This window comes from Phyllostomus discolor, chromosome 5, assembly GCF_004126475.2.
Source record: "Phyllostomus discolor isolate MPI-MPIP mPhyDis1 chromosome 5, mPhyDis1.pri.v3, whole genome shotgun sequence".
In the NCBI taxonomy this organism is placed as follows: domain Eukaryota; kingdom Metazoa; phylum Chordata; class Mammalia; order Chiroptera; family Phyllostomidae; genus Phyllostomus; species Phyllostomus discolor.
The window spans coordinates 79,610,985-79,634,024 of record NC_040907.2 but is presented as its reverse complement, the minus strand read 5'-3'; the positions used below and the strand labels follow the sequence as shown (position 1 = coordinate 79,634,024).

The 23,040-nt window shown below is 40.7% G+C and overlaps 1 protein-coding gene across 9 annotated transcripts in view; it reads right to left on the bottom strand.

Annotated features, from left to right (window-relative positions):
- The window catches only part of ATXN1 (ataxin 1), a 384,633-nt gene that overhangs the window by 322,999 nt on the left and 38,594 nt on the right, over nucleotides 1-23,040 (bottom strand). Inside the window, exon 3 of one of the 9 annotated variants that reach the window (XM_036026475.1) lies at nucleotides 2,653-2,655. The exons of the other annotated variants lie outside the window; for them this stretch is intronic. The gene's annotated coding sequence lies outside the window, so the exon portion shown is untranslated. The remainder of the gene's footprint in view (nucleotides 1-2,652; nucleotides 2,656-23,040) is intronic. 9 annotated transcript variants of the gene reach the window in all.

Below are 23,040 nucleotides of genomic sequence, written 5' to 3'. Positions count from 1 at the left end.
TTTAGAACAGATCAGATATAGGCAAATGACAGGAGCTTTAAGAGAAACCAAGAAATGTGGATAAGACAGAGGCCGTGGCATGGAGAAGAATTATGAGCTTCTGGGGGCATCACGGTTACACTACTACATCAGTGTAATCACTCCAGGGAAATAACGATAAATCACCAAGGAAAGAAATTAAATTATGTTTACTACACTGTACTCTATTTAGGAAACCTTACACCATATTTTACAATGATTTCTGCCTGAAAATGTTGAGGCTTTTTTTCCCACTCTAACAATGTCAGCACTTGATGCATTTAAGTGTTCTGAGTAAATATGCTATCCGAGAGCAGTTAATTTCAGACATATACATAATTAAATATTTAGAATTTTACTAGAGACTATGAAGTAAGAACAAAAGTGAATAATCATTAAGGAACTCAAATTACAGTTGTACATTCTCTTGTGCAGGAACTTTCATTACAGGAAAGAACTTCACTTTCTGACCTGTGGGTCAGAGGTGCAGCTGCCATAAAGCCCCTCGGCTTAGACGGACCGAGAGGGTTTTGAAACCTCTCTCAAAGGAATAGTGGAGAAAGGGTTTTCTCCCCTTCTCATTCCCAAGAGAAAGGTAGTTTTGACCCTAAAAGCTAAGAGAGGAAAAGACTAAAGATGTTTTTTAGTGCAATAATTTCTCAACTCTTCTCTCTCCTCAAAGCCCTTGCTATGAGCATAGGACACAGCCATTGGTAAGTTTTAAGAAAAATCTGGCAAGACACACTAGGTCCTCTCAGATGCCGCACGGGCACATGAGTGGCACCAGCACTGCCACACTGAAGTGGAAATACCCCAGTAGGGTGAGGGCGAGGAAAGGAACACACCCACCCGTGCATTTTATTTTAAGTGGATTTCAGTAATGGTACATACAGGAGGTAAATTCGCTTTGGATTATAAATCAGGTAAATTTCTTAGCCTATTATTTATCATCTTATCAAGTACTAAGGACAAAATAATTTTTAAGTATAACTAAGTCCATTTTTACCAAACTGTTATAATCTCCACTCCTTTAAATATCTGTTTGCTTTTTCGCCCTTGGACTTCCACAAGACCCTTCTCTGGCCTTCTTTTCCCTGCAAAGCCAAGTTATTGAGATGCTATTTAGAATAGAGCTGTTTATTCATCTCTCTAACAGCACTTCTTTCATTCTTTTTTTTTTGTACTAAAAGCTCTTTCAAACTTTTATTAGCTTCTTTGCACTTAAATCATTTTTTGTGTGTGTGCTCTCTGGAGAGCTAAGCCTAATTTTTTCCCTTTTCAAAATTCTTTTTTTCTCTATGTTCTTTCCCTACAGTTGCCTCCCACTCCCCAAATCTCTCATGAAAGAGACAAATGTCTCACTGGACTTAATCCTCAACCATGTGTGGTGCTCGTGTGGTGCTGCTCTCTACAGCTAAACCATCGACCTGCCTTCCCAAAGGGACAAAACATTTCTTCCTTCTGAATTTATAGAACACTTCCAACAAAGCCAGACATGGATTAAACAACACAAAATAAGTCTCTTCATAACACCTAAGTACAAATAAATGGTCAAGTCCTAGGAGCCAATTGGTACTGTTCTCACCAATAACCAGCCCTGCCACCTCTCGACCCCACTGACAGTGACCCCACTGACAGTGAGGCGGGAAGCCGCAGGGCCCTGGTGAGCTTCACCTGAAGAGCAGAAGGAGATCCCCTGCTCCGCTTGTGCTGCCACTGCAGACACAGCCCACCTGCAAAGCCTTCCCACTGCTCAGAGCACCAGAAGGAAGGATGTGCCCGTTCCAGTCATCCCTTCCCAAGGCAAAGCAAGTGATAATGCCACAGAGGGGATGGGGAGGAAAAAAAGACTGGCAACCAGTTCCACTTCTCAGTGATTAACTCTGCACCTGCTGCATTGCAAATTGTCTGCATTCATTATTTATTTGAGCAGCTCCTAGAACCTTCAAGTCTAAACACATCCCTCTGTCGTGGGTGACTCTCACTGAAGGACTGCACTGTACTAACACGCAAGGAGGTGAGAGCAAAAATCTGCCTGAGCTGCCCACAGGACCAGCCACTCCCTGCCTCTCCCACTTCTACTCCCAGTACCTAGGAGGTGATGCTTCATTGTTCTAAGTCTAGACTTAACACAACACTGGGCTTTGTTAACCAAATAAACCTTTTCCAAATGGAATTAGAATACCTCAATAGCTACAGCAGACTTCAAAACTTTAAAAACTATTCAGCAGATGTATATACACTTTCCATAGTATGTGGTAATGATGGTTCCTTGAGGAAGTTTTTGATCTTCTGGGAAGTATGAGAACAATTAAGTTGAAATAATAAACTTTTCAAGACCAACCCATTTTTAAAATAATCTCAATAACAGAAAAAGATCCTAACTGAAGCTAAAAAGCTGTGCCCAACAAGAAGACAATATAAAGCCAGGAGTGTCTGGAGAACTGGCTTTTTCCAGCCTCAGCCCTTGTACAAACAAGCTGTGCACTGAAGAGCTGGTCACTTCCCTACGCCTCAGATTTCTCATCTGTAAAATCAGAACATTATGTTAGACTTCAGCCCTTTCAGCTCTAAAAGTCTGATTCTATAATTGGCCTTCCAAGTCAATAAATAAAATACACTGTTTAATATTACCTGCTTTTTCAACAAAGCTAGTTAAAAAAAAAGAAAAAGAAAAAAGAAAAGGCAGAAAAGCTCAAGTATGTCAAGAAAATATAACTAGAAAAGAATTTTTTAAAATTTAACTTGGAGCAACACAAAGTCTACCCAGAAATTAATATACTTTCAGAAAAAGCCCCTTTTGGTTCTCTGTTGTGTAATGTTGAGTGCACCACTAAACAAGAAAAATTATGTGCCTGTCGGAGTTCATCTCTATTTGCTGATCGCCTGTGCTCAAGGGTTTGGTGGCTCCACAGCAGAAAGAAACTTCTCTGTTCCTCACTACGAAACTGCTTTGACTAAAGCCCAACAAAACAGCTCAGAGAGAAGCAAGCAAAACCTTGCTGTCATCTGTCTGAGACTTTTACAAATTACAGGCTAATCTCAGACTCGGTGACCTCACAACCCAACATTTTGCAAATTGAGTAACTATTTTCCTGTCAGTTACTACCCACATGACAAAAATAAAAACAAAAGGGTAGGGACCACTGTAAGTTAGGAGTGGATGAGGATGGGAAAGGTGGACGGAGGGCAAACATGTCCAGCAGAATTCAGAGGCAGGTTTCCGAGTGGGCTTTAGGCAGGGCTGAAGTCAGAAGAGTGGAGATGTTGTTTCACAGTTTGTTTATTCATGGTTTTACCTTTGGCTCCTTAGAGTGAAGCCTGAAGACTGTTTGTGGGTCATAGTAAAGAGAGTTCTAAAGCACAATGTGACTTCCAGGGAGAACTAAGCCAGACCACACTGCCTCAGCCAGCAGGGCAGATACTGAGAGGCGATAAGAAGAAAAAGAGGCACTTGTTTTTATTAACATAAGACCTCACCAACTTCCTCAGACTTCCCCAAGTGAAATGTCAGCCTCTCATGATTTTGAATAAAAAATCAACCTTGCCCCTTAGAAGAAAAACATTCAGAATTCAGTACTTGACCACATAGATCTTGCTCATCAACATTTAAAAAACAAAAAAGTAAGTTCCCACTAGGCAGCAACACAGTACACAGTTTAACAACTAGAATTCCTGATCCGCTCAGGATAAAACACAGTACTTAAACTGAATGACACCTAAAATGATCTGCTGAATGAAAAGAAAAGCTATTTAGAGTCAAAAATAAATTATTAAGCAACGGAGGCTTACTCTGTATTCTCCCTCTCCTCTTCTGTGACATTTTTATGCAGCAGGAAGTTCCTGCATTTCAGCTCCCTAACTACACAGATTCTGGGGTCTTTCCTTGACTTCCCTGGTGGCTGCTCCTTCCTGTCCTTCCTGTTAGTCAAGCTGGTCGTTTGGACAGGCTCTTTGGAGCAAGGTGCTCAACCCTGTAAGAATGAGTGCTGGCAAGGACTGGGAATGTACTTCTCTGTATCTGGGGTGCAGATGAGAAAACACTCCTGCTGTTCTGCCTCTGTGGTTGTTATGTTTCTGCTGGGTGCACACCCTGCTGTGCTCTGGACTGCCTCCCCACGTCCATTCCTGGCTGACAGTGCGATCAAAGCAGGGCGGGAGAGGAGGGCTGAGTTTAACCTTACCAGGACATCAGATTGACTGGTGCCTGCCCAGCAGAAGTCCTGAGATACCGGCTGAATCCTGGCATTTACACAGCAGCACAAAACTAGTCCTGTTTCTTTTACTGCTGTGGTTGCCATGGCCGACCCAAACAATATACCCCAGCTCCTTGCCACCTCCCACATACTCCAACGTAGGCAGGAAAAGGTGAAAACTGCACATGGATGGGAATTTAGAAGTTGGAAAGGATTGAAAGGGTATCTAACAGGCAGACCGGCCCAGAGGGTGTACAGTGGTACTGCCGACATTCTGTTTTTAAAAAGCTGCAAGGCTCTGCTTCCCTGATTTTCACCTAATTTGTAACTGAAAAACAGATCTTAAGAAGGAAAAAAAAATGGCTAAAACCCCAACTTGGGAAAATGACTAATCACCTTTAAACTTTGGTTTCACTACTATCAGCAAGACAAGTGGGAGAAAAAGGGCAGCAACATCCTGGATACAGTAATATCTGAACAGAGGCAAGACAGGAGGGAATGTCAGTGTCTAGGTCAGGGGCAATAAGCCCTACTGTAACGAAACCCCCTGGTACTCTACAAGTAGCATAAATATTGTGATTTTTCTTATTTAAAACAAATTCCTGCTTGAAGACGCCACTTTTAAAAAATCCAGACACAGAAATCACAGGGAGAAAGAAAAATAAAGAGACCCTAAAAATAAACCACTGATGAATTTTTTATAATATATGTGGAAACTAAAGACTTGCCCTGTGCATGGGGCGTGGGAGAGGGAGCACCTGGACTGCAGACCCAGCTTGGCCATGGTCCAGCTGAGCAAGCCATGGTCCCCTTAGCCACTATATTTTGCCCTTTTTACTGAATTCATTGGGGTGACATTGATTAACAAAATTATACAGGATTCGGGTCCACATTCTGTAACATGTCATCTGTATAGGTATTTGTCACCCAAGTCAAGTCTCCATCCCTCACCATTTATCCCCTCCCCCACCCCTTGCTCTTTTCTACCTGCACCTACCTTCCCCTGGCAATCACCACACTTCTCTTCTGCTCAAGCCCTGCCCTGCCCCACCCAGTCCTGGCCCTAGCTCTCAGCCTGCTCTCTATGTATCTATTTTGTTTGCTAGTGCACTTTGTTCAATAGATTCCACCTGAGTGAAATTGTATGGTATTTGTCTTTCTCTCACTGGCTTCTCTCACTTAGCATAATGCTCTCTAGGTCCATGCATGCTGTTGCAAAGGGTAACATTTTCTTCTTGTTTGCAGCAAGTAGTATTCCATTGTGTAAATGTATCACTTCTTTTCACCCACTCATCTACTGATGGACACTTGGGTTGCTTCCAAATCTCTGCTCTTGTAAATAACACCGCAATGAACATAGCAGTGCAGGAATTCTTTTAAATTAGCATTTCGGGTTTCTTTGAATAAATTCCCAGAAGTGGAATCATTGGGTCATAAGGCAGTTCCATTTTTAATTTTTTGAGGAAACTCCATACTGCTTTCCGAAGTGGTTACACCAATCTGCATTCCCTCCATCAGTGCACAAGGGTTCTCCTTTCTCCACATCCTCACCAATACTTATTGTTTATTGATTTATTGATGGTAGCCATTCTGACAGGTGTGAGATGATATCTTATTGTGGTTTTAATTTGCATTTCTCTGATGACTAGTGACATTGAGCATCTTTTCCTGTCTCTGGGTCCTCTGTATGTTGTCTACGGAGAAGTGTCTATTCAGGTTCTTTGCCCATTTTTTAATTATATTGTTTGATTTTTTGGTGTTGAGTTTTAGAAGTTCTTTATAATTGTTCAATATTAACCCCTTATCAGATGGGTGGAGATAAACTGAATCATCTTTAAGTTCCCTTACAATGCTAAAATTCTCTTTATAACCTCTACGTACAGTATTGTAACTAGATTTGAACAAAATCATATGAATAAGAAAAAAAAGACACAGAGACTAACACCTTAATTATAACAGTGGTTATGCTGGGCCTTGGCATTAGAGGTGATGCGTCTCTTCTCAATTTGTTTAATTTGGGAAATTTGTCCCTAAAATAAAAATTATAACTACAGAATGGTGGTGACATACAATATTGCAAATGTACTTAATGTCACCAATTTACACATTAAAAAATGGTCAAAATGGCAAGTTTTATGTCAGGTATATTTTACCACAAAAAATTAAATCTATATAAAAAGGGGAGAACTGTAATGGAGCCCACCATTACATGAATGTGAAATGGGCACTGAGTGAACAATAAAAAACATGGAATTTAGTTTTCATTCCTTATCTGCTTTAATTTGTTCCCCAGAGTCTGCTGAGCACACTTTCCACTTCTATCCTGGCTGGAAAGAAATGGCCTATTTGCTGTTTCACAGAGCAGTTCCTTAATAACTCTCTTTACCTCCTTCTTCCCTTCCCCACAAAAATTGGCTGTCACTCTACAGAATCAGTCAACTGCCGCGAATCACCACTAAAAGCTCCTGTGAGGCACTCCCTCTAAGAATCTGTACAGATCAAAATCTCGAGTGCTTACTTGCCTAGGGACTGCCATAATGTGAGGTGTTGCTTCTTTCTAAAGAATAAAAACCAGATGCTCTAAGCTGATGAAAGTAAATGTCCTTTCAACACATCTCTTCTCTAGCACTTGAAACTCTTACCAACGAGAAGTGCTTCCCACACTGAGTTCAGTAGTTTCTGCACTTTTTACTTTTTCTTTGAAGTTGCAGTACAATCTGATTCTACACCTGAGGTAAAACGACTCCTTATGGTGAGCCTTCTGAGGACACCCCAAACAAGGGTGTGCAGGCAAAGAGAGCTGCTTGAATCCAGGAGTGACACCCGAGGATGCTGTCTCCCTACGTCAGAGCTAAAGTAACTCAATTCTTCTTGACAGTCTTTACACAAAGTCTCAAAGTTACACACACTGGCTTAGTCAGTTCCAAACTTCTGCACAAATATATTCCTAAGGACATTTCCGCCTTGCTCTCTGAGCACTCCAGTGTGAACTAAGTAAGGGGGAGGGGGAGGCCGTGCAGAAGAGACCAGTGAATGGAGAGATCTAATCTTGGCCCTACTGTACTCTAGAAGCCTCACAACATCCCCAGGCCTCTTCTCTCATCTGTAAAAGGCAAACATGGAACCAAATAATCCAGAATCTCTACAAGCTGGAGAATTCTGTGAGTCTGTGTGATATAAATATGACACAACTGCCCACAGCCATGTACAGAGCGAGCCCACATTCACATAGTGAGGGGTCCAGGGAGAATGGGGAGTAGCAGGTAAGTGATGAAATTGATGTGTTTGGATTTCAGATCTACCTAAAACGACGACTAACCCTATTGTTTTGCCTGGCCCCATACTATCTCCTGGGAAGATATAAAAGGAAGTCAGGTCCCCTGAACTCTAATGAGCAGAGACTAAAATTGCATATGGGACAGAATAAAATCAAGTCACTTAAGCATCTAGTTCAGTTCTTTCCTTAGTAAACAAGCGAGGCGTGGAGGTCTCTTCTGTTTATCCCACTGCTTGCCAGGCACCTCCACCTGGAGGCCCCTTCAATTTTTCTGCTGGTTCCCCAACTGAGTGAGTGGTGTCACTAAGCTACCGGAACCAGACAACTCCTCCCTCTCACTCACCTCTGATGTCTAATTATCACTTCCTGTAGATCCTGTCTCATTAACATCTCTCCAGTCTGCTCACTCTTTCCATTCTGTCACTTCCACAGCCACTACTAGCTCTCCGAGAAGCAGCAGCTGGCCTCTCCTGGCCCCTGCGCCACCTCCAGCACACAGACCAGCGATCAGCACAGGGCAAGTGCTCCCTGGCTGGTGAAGGACATTCCTCTGTCACCTGAATACTTATTATTGCTTCCTCTCTGCCTCCCCTGCCCACCACCTGGCCCCTTATCATGACAAATGCAGAGCACTAGAAAAAGGAGAGTTCTAAAACACACACCTAATTTTTTACATTCCTGTGTCGAGTCCTTCAGTGAGTCTGCGTTACATTCGAGATAAAATCCAAATTCCTGGATTTGACACACAGGTCCCTCCTGATCTAGACCCTGAAGCTCTCCAGAGCTGTCAGGCCAGACTCACCTGGGTCCTGCCAGCCAGCCTGTTGCTCTGCCAGCCCGTCCATTTACTATTTTACACTTCTTTTTTGTCTTTCTTTGCACATTCTTGTCTAAACTATTCATCATTCTTAAAAAGCCTACTTTGAAGGACTTGTTCTTAAAATCCTCTCTGACTGCCTTTCCCCCTAATCAATCTCATTTAGATGCCCCTTCTCTGTGGTTCTGTAACACACAGGTATCAGAAAGCTTAACACAGAGTAATAGTTGAATTGGTTGTCTGTTCAGAACAAGAGGCAAAAGACCATATGTTATCTTGACTCTTTGACCTCAATACCTACAGCAAAATTTGACATATAGTAGGTATTCAAAAAATATTTGTTGAATTAATGAAGAATGAAGGAAAAGAGGGAGAGGGGGAAAGAGGAAGGCAAAGAAGAGGGAGGGGGAGAGAGAGAGAGAGACAGAGAGAGTGAGGCTCAAAGAGCAGCCCCTAAAAGGGCCAGTCAGAACTGGGGTAAGAATCCAGGCCTCCTAATTCCCTGATGGATCCGCCCTATAAATGTTTCTCCAAGGGTCTCTTCTCTTCTCATTCTATCATCTCCTGCTAGAAGACCTCCTATCGTTAGTTACTAACTACTCTCAAATACCTACTTCCTATCAGTTCTAGACTTATACATCCAATTATCTGCTATCTAGATGTCCCATTGGGAAATCAAATTTTAAATAGTAACAAGAAATAAAATAATTAACATTTTCCCTGCCCCAACCATGAGAGAGAGAGGAGAGAGAGAGAGAGAGAAACACCCAACCTCCTAGGTCAACTCTAGCCTCCCTCTGCCCATTCACGCAGTCACTGAGGCAGCAATGTGGAAGTAGTTAACATTCAATGTTTTTTAATTATCACTTCTATACCAGGATATATGCCATGTATTTTACATGTTTTACTTCATTTAACCCTGCCAACAAAACCCTGTTAGGAAATACTGTAACTGGAACTTGGAAGGGAATAGGGAAAAAAATTAATATATTTGCTTCTCATGCCTAGCACCATCAACTGCCCTTTCTGTTGCACTCCTCAAGTACCAACACACCAGGACCCACTGACTGTTCCACCCATCCTTCCACAGAATGACACTGACCTAATCTGGACTCTCCTAAACTCTCCTGGGCTGTTGCAACAGACCCCTAGACATTTCTCTGTGTCCTATGTCAACTCAGTCAACTCTATCCTCCATTTTGCCAGAAGAAAGAATGTTGTAAAAGCAAAAGTGACTTCTGGTTCCAAACAAGATGGGGAGGCTGCAGAGGGTGGAGGCTGATGCACTTCAGAATTTTGCCCATTACCTAACACAGGCATGTATTCAGGGTAACTCTTGAAGGAGAAGAGGAGGTTACGTCTCAGGAGGGAAAAATAGCAGACAGATGGGGGAGGTCCAATGGTTACAAGGTGGGAAGTGATTTGGGAAACAATGAAGTTATCGGTAAGTCTCAGATAGAAAAAAACAGGTCTAAGTTTATGTTAAGATGAAGGTAAACTATAAGAATAAAGTGCATTCTTTTAAAACCAGCAAAAGAAAATTTAACCTCTACAAAAGAAAGGAGAAAGGGGATTTAAAAAAAAGAAGCAAAAAAAAAGGCAATCGAAAACATTGTAAACAAGGCTAAAAAGTCTTAATAAAATAAGTATAATAAGTATAATGGGGTGTAAATTCAATAATCAAATAACAGAAACAAATACTGTATTTAAACTTCACACAGTATGTAGGAAAAGAACAGTGGCCCACTTAAAATGAAAGTATACAACACAGCTGAAAATAAGGGATTTAAGAAAAGATATGAACAAAATGCAGGATCATACTTTTCAAATCAGACAAATGGAATGTAAGGTAAAAAGGATTACAAATGACTCTGAGGGACATTACATACCAGGAAAATGAACAATCAATAAAGTATATTTTATGATCATGGACATATGTGCATATAACATGATGTCCTCAAAATATTTAAATCAACAACTATGGAGAATATTAGATATCAAAAATATAGTTAGCAAACAAATAGGAAAAAAAAGAAAGCTTAAAAATTCTCCATGTTTCTAAGAATTAAAATACTCACTACTAAACAACCCCTGGAGTAAATGAAATGGAAATTGCAAATACTGAGTTAAGTTCTAGTAGAAGCATTCCATATCAAAATCTGTGCAGTGTGGCTAGGACAAGGGGATTCACCTCAAGTCACTGGCTGACTGAGCAGCCTACAGCTGTTGTGGCCATGCCCCTATCAGCAAACTGCAGACAAGGAGAATTACCAGAGTCACAGAGCCATTCTCTTCATCGCTAAAGGCTACATTCATTAGGATGATATTACAATCCTACAGTGTCTGCACCTAATAATAGGAAAGAAAATTTTCAAATTAATGATCTAGAAAAAGGAGAGCAAATTAAACCCAAAATAAGAACAAAGAAAGAGATAATAAAGAGTAGAAATCAATGAAACAGAAAACAAGCAACAGTTCATTTCTTCCTAAAGATTAATAAAATTAATAAACTCCTAGCAAGACTAATCACAAAAATAAAATAACCAATATTAGCAATGGAAAAGGGAAGATCACTAGAGATCCCATCAACATTAAATAGACAGTAAGAAAATACCACACAACTTCATTCCAGTAATTTTGAAACTTAGATGAAATCAACAATTTCTTTCTATATTTCCAGAAAACATAACTTACTAAAACATAACCAAGAACAAGCGACCAACAAAACTAAACAGTCAACAATCTCTGAAGAAACTGAATTCCTCATGAATTCCTCCTGAAAGCCTGGGCACAGCAGCGCTCACCGCGGTCCTGCCCGGCGGTGGTGGCCCTGGATGCGTCACACACGCACTGCAGCGCGCAGCACCCAGCGGCGACGGAGAGGAAGGGGCTCCACTGTGTGATGACTTAAAATTGCATTATGTCTGCAGCCTTTGCACGAAGAAAACTCCAGGCCCAAATGCTTTCACTATTGAATTTCACCAGCTGTTTTAAAAAGAAACACAATCTTATAAAAATTCTTTCAGAAAATAGTGAAGACAGAAACATTCCACCACACAATTTATGAAACCAGTTGAACACCAACACCAAAACCCAGTAAATACCACAAAAGAAAAATATAGACAAATACTCTCAATGGACAGCAGTGTAAAAATACTAAGTAAAATATAAGTCAAAAAAATATAAGCCAGCATGAAGTGAAAAGAGTAATACATATTAATAAATTTTTCTTATCCCAGGAACTCAAGGTTGGTTTAACATTTAAAATCAATTAACCTAATTTACCAGACAGAAGAGAAATACTATACAATGTATCTCATTAGAGGCAGAAAAGGAACTGCACAAAATTCAATATTCCACCTCTGATAAAAACACACCGACAGACCTCTCTCAAAAAATTAGGAACAGAGGGAAACTTCCCCAATCCGATAAAGGGAAACTATGAAGAGCTTACAGTTGTTATCACGCTTAGTGGTGAAAGAGTAAAACGTTCCCCCCGAGATAAGGAACAAGGCATGGTTATCCACCCTTACCAGTAAGTGAATTTAGCAGTCTACAAGATACAAGGTCAGTATACAAAATTCAATTGTATTTCCTTATCTAAACATAAAATGATTTGAAAATTAGATTGTAAAAAATTAAACTTCTTAACATATCAAAACACACAAAATACAGTTAAATTTTATAATACAGATGAAATATTCCTGCCCCCAAACAGGGAAACAATACTGAGAGAAATTAATAAATAACAGAACAAAGAGATATACTATGTTTTTGGATTGGAAGTCTCAATATTGTTAATATACCAATTTTCCCTATATTGATCCCTCATAATTCAGTGCTATCCCAACAAACTTCTCAGTTTTTTAAAAAATTACAAGTTAGTTCTAAAATTTATGTGAAGCTCTAAAGGAGCTAGAACACCTAAATTATCTTAAAAATTAAGAACAAGGTAGAGGACTCATACTTCCTGACTTACCATAAAAATATTTTAATCAAGTCAGTATGGTTATTGACATAATACAGCATGTGGATCAATGAAACAGAATAGTATTAAAACAGAACAAATACAGTCAGTTGATTTTTGACAAAGACACTAGGGCAATTTGATGAGAAAATCTTCTCAAAAATCGTTTCATACATTTCAAAAAATATATGAAGAAATGAACTTTGACCCTTACCTTACACCACACATTAAAATTAATTTGAGATAGGTCACAGACTTAAATGTTAAGGTTAAACTAAAACACCTCTGGAAGAAAACACAGAAGAATTATCTTAGCAAACAGAGAGTAGGCAAAAGTTTTATAAAGCCACAAAAATATTTATCTTAAAAAATGACAAATCAGACCTCATTAAAATTTAAAGCTGCTTACCCAAAAACACAGTCAACAAAAGTGAAAAGGAAAGCCAAATACTGGGGAAAATGTTGTAATACATGTACATGACAGAGAATATATGAAGAACTCATACATCAAAAAAGGCAACCAATCCAGTTTTTTAAATGGTCAAAGGCCTTAAACAGACACTACACAAAAAAAGACAGGCAAATGGCCTGTGAGCACATAAAAAAGATGCTCAGCATTGTTAGTCATCAGGAAATGCAATTAACACCATGTGATAGTACTTCATTTAACCACTAGAATAGCTAACATTTTAAAAGAATGAGACAAATTATTGGTACGGATGTGAAGTGACTAGAACTTTCATACACTCGGGGAAGAAGCATACAATCCTGCAGTCACTTTAAAAAACGTACAGCTTCTTATGAAGTTATACAACTACCCTGTGTCCTAGTAATGTCACTCCAAAGAGAAATGAAAATAGATGTCCACAAAAAGCCTCTACAGCACTGCTTATAGCTTCTTTCCTCGTAACAGCCAAAACATGGCAACAACCCAAATGTCCATGAACAAGTGACTGGATAAACTGCAGTATATACATACAGTGGAATGCCAGTCAGCATTAAAAAAATTAACAAACTATCGATACATGCAGCTACATGGGTGAATATTAAAAATGATATGTTGAACAAAAGAAGGCATATACAAAAATGTACATACTAGCCTGGCTGGCGTAGCTCAGTGGATTGAGCGCGGGCTGCGAACCAAAGTATCGCAGGTTTGATTCCCAGTCAGGGTACATGCCTAGGTTGCAGGCCATGACCCCCAGCAACCGCACATTGATGTTTCTCTCTCTCTCTCTTTCTCCCTCCCTTCCCTCTCTAAAAATAAATACATAAATAAAATCTTTAAAAAAATGTACGTACTAACGTTTTATTTGTATGAAGTTAAAGAACAGATAAAGCCCATCTAGAGTGAAAGAAATCAGAGCACTGGTTTAATACTGCCAGGGTGAGGGAACTGACAGGGTCTACGAATAAAGACTCTGAGGTGACAGAAATAGCCTACACCTTCATTAGGGTGCTGGCTACACAGATGCACTTATCCATCAAAACTCATTGAACTGTACATTTAAGATTATGCATTCACTGTATGTATATTCTTCCTGAATAAAAATTAATGTATTAGTTAAAAGAAGGATGCACTTTCCATCGAGAGGGTCTGACTGGGGAGAACCCACATTCTCTGTAAAGAAATGGCAAACAGAGACATGCTTCAGTGAAAAAGGCCATGCAAGGGCAACATAAGTGAGAAAAGCCAAAGGCAGAGGAAGAACAGTGGTCTGGCAGAGTGAGAAGAGAAATAGAGAAGACTGAGTCAGAAGGGGAAGGTATAAGCCAAACAGGAAGACACGAGCGAACTGAACGTAAGAAGAAAATAAGAGACATAAAATTGTGTTTCAAAGTAATCCAACTACCACATTAAACCCAGAAAGAACTGAAGGTGGTTTCATTTTGGAAATTGTGCTCTCTTCTCTCAACACCCCTGTTAATCAAATTGAAAGCAAGGAGAGGGAATTCAGTGGAGGTATGAACCTAAACACAGCTTGCTTTCTTTGTTTTTGAGCAATCACCTTCAGCAGAATGCCCTTCCAGGGCTAACATCCCACTTATGGCATCTGATTATTGATAAACATCTCGAGGTAAGAGCAGTCTGCCATTTATATATTTATGCATACATGCTAGGATAATGAAATTCACAATCTATTCATCCCCTTAGTAAGTGAATGGAACTGTGATGACTCGTCCCTCCTCCGAGGGAGTATCCTAGTTAACTGAAGCCCAAGCTGGCCTCAGGAACCAGAGATAACATTTCTCCTCCTTCCAGTTGAATTAATTCAAGTAGGAGATGACTCACACAAAGAGCTGATGAAGTAATTAATGCCAACTCTCCCTCTCTTACTCATCCCCTCCAGTGAAAGAATCACGTAGAAGTATTATCCCTGGCTGAACAAGAAGATACCATGTCAGCAAATTAAACATACAATGGAGTGATAAGGGATGAGGAGGAGGGTTCCCGTCCAAACTCTTTGAATCCAGAGGGACCTCTGCACGATTAAGTTTCAATAAAATTGTGCTAACCAGCATTGCTTCCTCTATTTCAATTCCACAATGCTGGGTTTACAGGAATAGCTTTCTGAGACATTCCTATAAAATTAGCTTACTCACTGAATTTTTTAAAAGGCAAACAGAGCCAAAAGACATCATTGGCCTCTGGTGCACATGTGTGTGAAGAAGCATCTCTGAACGCAAGCTGATGCCGTATAATAACAATTTGCCAATTTAGGCTACTTGGGGGAGATCTGCTTATGCCAAAAGTGACTTCTTGCTTCTACTGTATCAAGAGAGAACTAAAGCTTTGGGGGAAGGAAAGGATCTCAGAAAGCATGTAGTTCAGGTGATCTGGGTGTGTGTTTATGGGGGGCGGGGAAGAATATTGAACTTAATTGGATGTTTTTTCATACTGCACACTGTTCTCCCACCTGCCTCCTACCTGATCTCACCCATGAAGTGTGGTCCCTGAAGCATGAGCATCAGCATCGGGGGGAATTTGTTAGAAATGCATATTCTCAGGCCCCATGCTGTGAAATCAGACACTCCGGAGGCGAGGCCCAGGAATCCATGGGTTCAGCAGCCTCCAGGAGAGTCTAGTGCCTGTGCAGTTTGAGGACCCACTGCCCTAGGGCATGCTCCTCTACCCCACTGTTTCTTTTTCTTCTCAATTACAGTTGAAATTCAGTATTAAATTGGTTTCATGTACACAGCACAATGGTTAGACATTTATGGAACTTACAAAGTGACCCACTCTTTCTGAACCCCAAATCTCTCAAGTGCGCTGAAGAAACAAAAGTTGATTCAATTGCCTTAGTTTTACAGCACGGGGGTCCAGAGAGCTCATGTCACCTGGACATAACCACAGTGTTAACCAGTAGCCACGCCATCATTAAAAACAACTCTCAGACCTGGCTGGTGTAGCTCAGTGGATTGAGCGTGGGCTGCGAACCAAAGTGTCACAGGTTCAATTCCCAGTCAGGGTACCTGTCTGGGTTGCAGGCCATGACCCCCAGCAATCACACATTGAAAAAAAAAATAAAATAAATAAATTAAATTAAATTAAATTAACAACTCTCATATGTATGGCATTCTATAACCCATTCAAAATGGACTTTCAAAATAACCTTGTGAGGTAGTCAGAACTACCCTCATTTATGGATAAAGGAGCTGGGCTCAGAGCGTGTGAAGACCTGGTCTGTTACAAAGCCAAGTAACAGAGCAGAGACCAGGCCCGACATCCTCACTGAGGGCTTGGCACCCCTACAGCGCAGGTCCGTGCGGTGTGGGGCCCGTGTGTGTGGGAACCTGCAGACTGAGAAATGACGGCGAGTAACAGGACTCCCATGTCTTAGCCTAGACTCTAAAGTAACATTAAAAATAAGACAATAAAATGTAACAGTCCAATTCTGACTGGCCCCATCAGCACATACTACTGCTCCTCTAACTTCTCACTTCCACCCACCTTTATGAGCTAGCCCTCATGTTACTAGATTTAGAAAAATATCATCTGACTGAAATGAAACCCAGCGGGGAGGGCACTACCACTAGCATTTGTAAAGAGCTACTCAAAGAGACAGGGATGGCAAATTCCCTTAGGTCTTTCTAAGGAATTCCTTTTGTTGTTTGCCTTCTTAGCATTTTAAAATATATATATATATAAATATATAAAAATACATATATTTTAGTATATACTAATTATATATAATATATATTCATTTTGGAAAATATAGAAATGACAAAGAATTCCTTCTTTATAAATAAAACTCTCTTCTTTCAAATAAAACTCTCTCAGATGACACAATATTTATCCTGTCTATTTCTAAGCCTAGCTATGTAAATACTTAATAATATTTAAATATTACTCAATTTTTTAAATTTGGAATATCGATATATTATCTTACATTACAGTGGCATTATACACATTTCTGTTATATACAGACACATCAGTGTGGGGCTATATTAAATCATAATGAAACAAGATACTTACATTCTAATTCCAGTTTTATTATGCTCCAAAGAGGAATTATTCATTCATTAAAATAATAATATTTTTTTACCATAGATGAATTTTTATCTAGATAAATTCTAGGAATTAAGAGCCATGGAACTTGCCAGATAATTGCCACTATCCATTGTCAAGAAATGAAAGAACTAGATTTCTTTGACCTCTGATCTCTGCCTGTTCCACAACTCTGGGCATGAACACAAGAGCCCTTGCAATTCTCACATCATTGCCTACTGCATACCCTCCAGGCCCTCAACCGCTGCCCTGATCCAGTCCCCTATCATTTCTCACTTGGAGAACAAGAGACCTTACAACACTCCCTTCTGAATTCATCCCCCACCCTGGGTCAGATGTAAGATACGCCTGCATGTGCAACCAGAAATGATGAAAACAGCTCACACACATTACTGAGTATACCTCATGTGCTTGGCACCATGGTATATGCTTTTCATACATTATTATGCCTTTATAACAATCTTGAGAGGCAAATGGTATTATTTTACTAATAAGAGTAAAGATAGAAATAAGGGCTCTAAGGCTTAAAGAGGTTAAATAACTTAGAGATAAGGACTCTGGCCTAGAGAGGTTAAATAACTTGCGCCAAGTCACTCAACTATGAGATATGAAGCAGCCAACTCTGGAACCTACACCATTTGTTAACTCAAAAGTTTCACGACCACCTGCCCACCACAGTAGCAGTTCTCAATGTCATTTTTTAATCAAACTTTTGCAGACTTAGGGCAATAGATATTTTCATCTTAATAACCATTGATTAAGAAAATACACAATGATCAAAAAGATAGTATTAATTTAGTAACTATTTCAATGAATTTTTGGTTGATGAATCACAATATCAGCCAGCTACATACAGAGTGGGACAAAGTAGCTTCACAGTGGTTTGTATGGAAATGAATACAATAATTAGTAAACAGTAAAAGAACAAATTCTGTGTTTCACATACTCACAACTATAAACCTACTTTTGCCCCAACCTGTATAATGGGGAGAAAGCCCTATTTCTATGTTAATGATATTAATTATTAAGTCTACAGACATATGTAGACCTTCCTTGTAAGAACTATGTTCTCCCATGTGTTCTGGAGTCTACCAGTTAAAACTCCCAGCACGTAAGCTGAGGGCCTTAGTACGAAATGCCATGGGCTCCACAATTTAGCCTCAACCTACCTTTCCAACTGCATTTACTATCACTCCTTCACCACATACCCTATGCTCTACCTCTGGTGCGTTAGACAAGGATGCCCAGACTATTGGATTTCAGGCCTAGAGGGCCCCAAGCCATTTCCATGGCAGTTCTCTGCCTGAAGAATTCTCCCTTCTTTGAGACACAGCTCAAATACCTCCAACCGTGTGGAGTCATTCCTGACAACACCTCTACTCCCTCAAGACACATGTTTCCTTTATATGATCACAGCCTCTATGAACAACCGTTTATGACATTTAATACTGCAAAACAGAAAGATGTACAAAAGTCTGACTACTCCTCCATTCCAAACCTCTGAAGGGTGGTATTTATTTATCAGTGCCCCTAGCCCTTATCCTCATGCCTGACAAATCACAAGTGCTGTTTATAAGATTAGTAAATGAATATCAGTGCCAATATGGCTGGTGATTTCACCTGGGGAAGTCAGTTTGGAAAATAGCTCCTACCACTAAAGAGGCTTTATTTCAGTATGTTGTAATGGCTGATCATCCGTAAACTATAAGACTCACAATGTCCTTCCTCCAAAAGTAGGAGCCAAGTACTCATACCAGGAATTAAAAGACCTGAGTTCAGGTTCTGGCTCTCCCATTATCCAGCTCTGTGACCTTTAGGCAAGTCACATTCCTTCTCTGCTCCTCCATTTCCTCACTGAATTGGAAGCGGAAGAGGGTACGTTCACTTCTTTCTTGCTGCAATTCTGATTTGCAAATTCTATAGATGGGGATTGCCAAACATTTTCTGAAAAGGACCCAATAGGAAATATTTCACGCTTTGTTGGTCTACAGTCCCTTTTGTAACTACTTAACTCAATCCTGTGGTTGTAGTGCAGAAGGACCCATAGACATTAAATAAATGAATGGACATCACTGTGTTCTAATAAAGCTTTATTTACAAAAAAAAACAGATGGCAGGCTGGATTTGGCCCTCAACCTGATAGTTTTGCCTACTCCTGGTCTGGACAAATGCTCCATGTTGCTATATACTTCACAATACTTGATCTGAAAGTATAATTCATGGGACATCCACCCCAAAGTTTCCAAGGGACTAATAAAAACTACAGTGAGGAGTAAGAGATACACACCACCGTTCTCCTACCCAGAGCTTGGAAATGGGGAAAAGTGATTGCCTAGTCAGAAGTCTACTGTAAGAACAAGACTTAATGGGTTAAAACATGCACATACAAAGTCAACTGAAGAAAGCAAAGTAGCATGATCACCATCACAGCTGCCCCCAACCCTTGCCAGCACCTGATGAATTATATTCATGTATTTAAGAAAAGACTGTGTCACCAAAAGGAGGCATTCGCTGGCTCAGGGAAGTAGAGTCACTAAAGCTAATGTGGGCAGTGTCAAGCCATCAGAGGGGAAGGCAGTAATTTCACTGAGAAGGCCAACCTACTGAGATGACTATAGCCAATGACTAAAGTTCTTCTGGTACTGCTAGAACATCCACCCTTCTCCAGAGATGAACAGAAGAGCCTGCTAGGTTAACAGTGATGGATCCACTTCTTTGTTCTGATTCCTTGCTCACCAGGCAGCCATGTGACTCCATAAAAATTGTTTCTTTAGGAAACATAAGTGTTATAACTATGCTACTGCCAGCCAGAGAACAGCAATTTCTTAAGGCAAATCAATACAGTGGCTTCCAATTATGATTTACATCCCCATGTAGCTTGACACAGAGCCTGTGCTGATCACGTGGGCCTGAGAATATGTTAGTGATGTTTTTCACTGTGAATTAAGATGCTGCCAGTGCAGGTTCATATGTTACGCAGCTCAGCAAGTCAGCCTGGCAAGCCCTGGACACAGACCTAAAGCCCCGCACACAGACTGCAGGTAGTGAGTGTGCAGACATCCCGCCAGCCCTCTCTGATGGCGTGGCTTTCACACCACTCCTAGTTCTGCTCGCTCTCTACTGATTTCTACAGCTCTCATTAGGACAAAGGAGCCAAACAACTCGATGCTTCGAGAAGTTCCTGTCCATCCCTATGTATGGACAGAATGTATTAAACTGGCACCAGGTTTAAATAAGTAATCTAAACACCAGGGCCAATATGATAAGCACAGCCAATGACCCACAGGAACCAATTAGTAATTAGCAAGGCTTCCATATAAGGTGCAATAAAGTTTACATATGGTTTTTGTTTAAAAACCTAAAATGTGGTGAAAAGTCAATGATGTCCAGAAAACACTAGCTCTTTTGCCTTATCAAAAAAGCAAAGGCTCAGGACTGAAGTCGGAAAAGTTTTAGGCACAATAATATGATGATGAATTTTGCCTATTAGTATGTCTGGGGTAAAATGAGAGTGGGCACCAGAAGGCCAGTGCCAGCTTCCCCAATTCACGCCAGCACGCACCAGGCCAAGCACCCCCAGAATGAGGAGGGAAAGCAGAGCTAACTGTAAAGGAGCAGTAGAATTAAGCACCTCCTCTCCTGCTAACTGTGACAGGATCTGTTTTCCTCCTCCTGTTCCAGAACTTCTAACCTACAGAAAAACCCATGGAGTAAGCGAGCCACTGGTTTCCAAGGAAAACATTTACTTTCACATTTGCAGTGAGCTTCGCTGGAAATGCTCTGTTCAGTTGCACGATCCAACTAGGAATTAAATATTATATGCTCATTGGTAAATTATCAAAATGTAAACCAACAGCTGCAGTGGAGACCAACTGAAATGCCAAGAATTTTAACACTGATTTTAGTAAGAAAGAACAATCCCCCCCCTGCTGTTTAGTCTCCAGCTAGGTTTGCCCTTGCTGATAATACGCTCCCATATGTGTGTGTACAAAGCAGACACAAGGATGACTGTGTACTTTATTCCTAGTTTTTCACCTAGAATGTCCAAATAGAATAATCATTAAGTGTAGATATGCAAGAAGATTAAAAAACTGACATTTCTAAAGTATTTCTACCCATCATCATTTTGGAAGTGGCTTAGCTTTCCTGGCCACTATACTTCTAGGAGATTGTGTGTTAATTTCCCATCAGTTAGCACAGTGCCTGCATGCAATGAATGCTTAGTAAACATTTGTGAATGGGTAATCTCACAATATCAGTTCCAATGAAGAGCAATCAACCTTTCAAGTTAATTTATGACATTAAGTAAAATGCTACATCACAGAAAATAACACTCTGTAGTCCTCTCTATTCTTATATAGAAAACTATTCAGTATTGCTACACCAAAAACTCCCTGAGGCACAGTAAACATGCATATTTTCCCATTCCTTTCAAAGCACAGGATGGAAGAGCAACTTTACTTCATTCGTGCACACGGAGAACACCTTTTGAATTTATGCTAAATAGCTAAATGTAGCAGCAGACTGTCAAAAACTGTCAAGTGAAATAATTATTGATTGGAGCATTAAAATTAAAAATGAATGTAGGTTAATAGATGAAGATGGCTTTAAGAAAAAGCATATAATCTAAAACTAGAAAAATCAGACAGTGAATCTGCCAATCAGGCCTGTCGGGCTCAGAATGAAAGATTTCAAAGAAAACAATGATAATAACGAAATGAAAATTAACCACACAGCAGCCTTTGTGACAGCCCATGATCACTGGGCTAGGCTCCCCGGATGGCCAGCTTCCCACGTGCCCTCCCTTCTTTGGACCGTAACATAAATGTCAGGAGCTGCTGTGAGAAACTGAAACTAGTGGTCATCAGCTCTGTGATCTTCACATTAATGAACAGAACCACAGCCTTCACCCCATGAACACCCTCTCCCTAGACAGGGGTGGATTTATATTACCCATCTCTAGGTTGAACGAGCTCAAGTTTACATATACATTGAGCTACAGATTCATGCGTCTAAATTCACGCCCATCATCTCCATTTCTCACAGCTCACATGCCCAAAACAACTCTGGATGTTACCACCACTGCCCTGGCTTGTTCCATCAGTCTTCCCCTTCTCAGGCAAGGCCACCACCATCCTGAATTTGTCTACTAGACACCCTGGATTTTCCCTTTCTCCGTATTTCTAATTCATCAGCAAGTCTCAGATGTTCCCCTGTGATGCAAAATTGAATTCACCCATTCTCTTCTCCGCCCCCACCACATCTTATATGGATTATTGCCATAGCCTCCCTAACAGTCTCCCTGCTTGATTCTTCATCCTCCTACAACCACAGCACGAAAGTCTTCCCTTTGAAACACACACCACTCCCTCTGCTGAAACATCCTCTACGATTCCTGTAATGGGGGACCGCCCAAAAAGAGGCATTGATGTCCCAGAACCCATGAATGTGACCTTATATGGAAAAGGGGTTTTTGCAGATGCATTAAGTTAAATGGTGCAAGATGAGATCATCCAGGACTACCCAGGTGGGCCCTAACTCCAATAACCAGTGTCCTTACAAGAGACAGAAGAGGACAAGATACAGACACAGAGGAGAAGGCCAGAACTGCTAACTCATGCCTCCATACAGAACGGTATGGCCTTTCCAAACTTTTAAAGGATAGAAGTTATCCACAGATTGGAGTGTTGCTTCCACAAACCAAAGGATGTCTGGAGTCACCAGAAGCTGGAGGAGGTGAGGAAAGATTCTGCCCTGATGTCCTTGGAGGCAGTGAGGCCCTGCTGGCATGCTGACCTCAGATTTACGCCCTACAGAACCGTGAGAGAACAAATTCCTGTTGTAAGCCACCAAGCTGTGGAAATTTGTTAGGGCAGCCATAGGAAAGTAAGAGAGTCTCCTGCGACATTTAGAATAAATTCATGTCCCCCTGCCTCTAGTTCCATACGAAAAGGCTGTTTCTGACCTCGGGGCCTTTGCTCGGCCAGTCGTCCCTGATGCCCGTCCCTCACTTCTCACCACCACCACTCCAACCTGCCAGTGCTGACTCTTCACATGACAGAGGTCCTTGCACAAAGGTCACATTCCTTTAAACGGCTTTCCTTTGATGTCCCCAGATACATAACTCCTCTTGCTGCCACCATCACCCTCTCTCCCCTACTTTTTGTCTGGAAAGACAGAGTAACCTTCCAGGTTTACTTCTGGCCTGTGAGAAGGTAAGCTCTCTGAGGGCAGGACTTACACTGCATTTGTGCC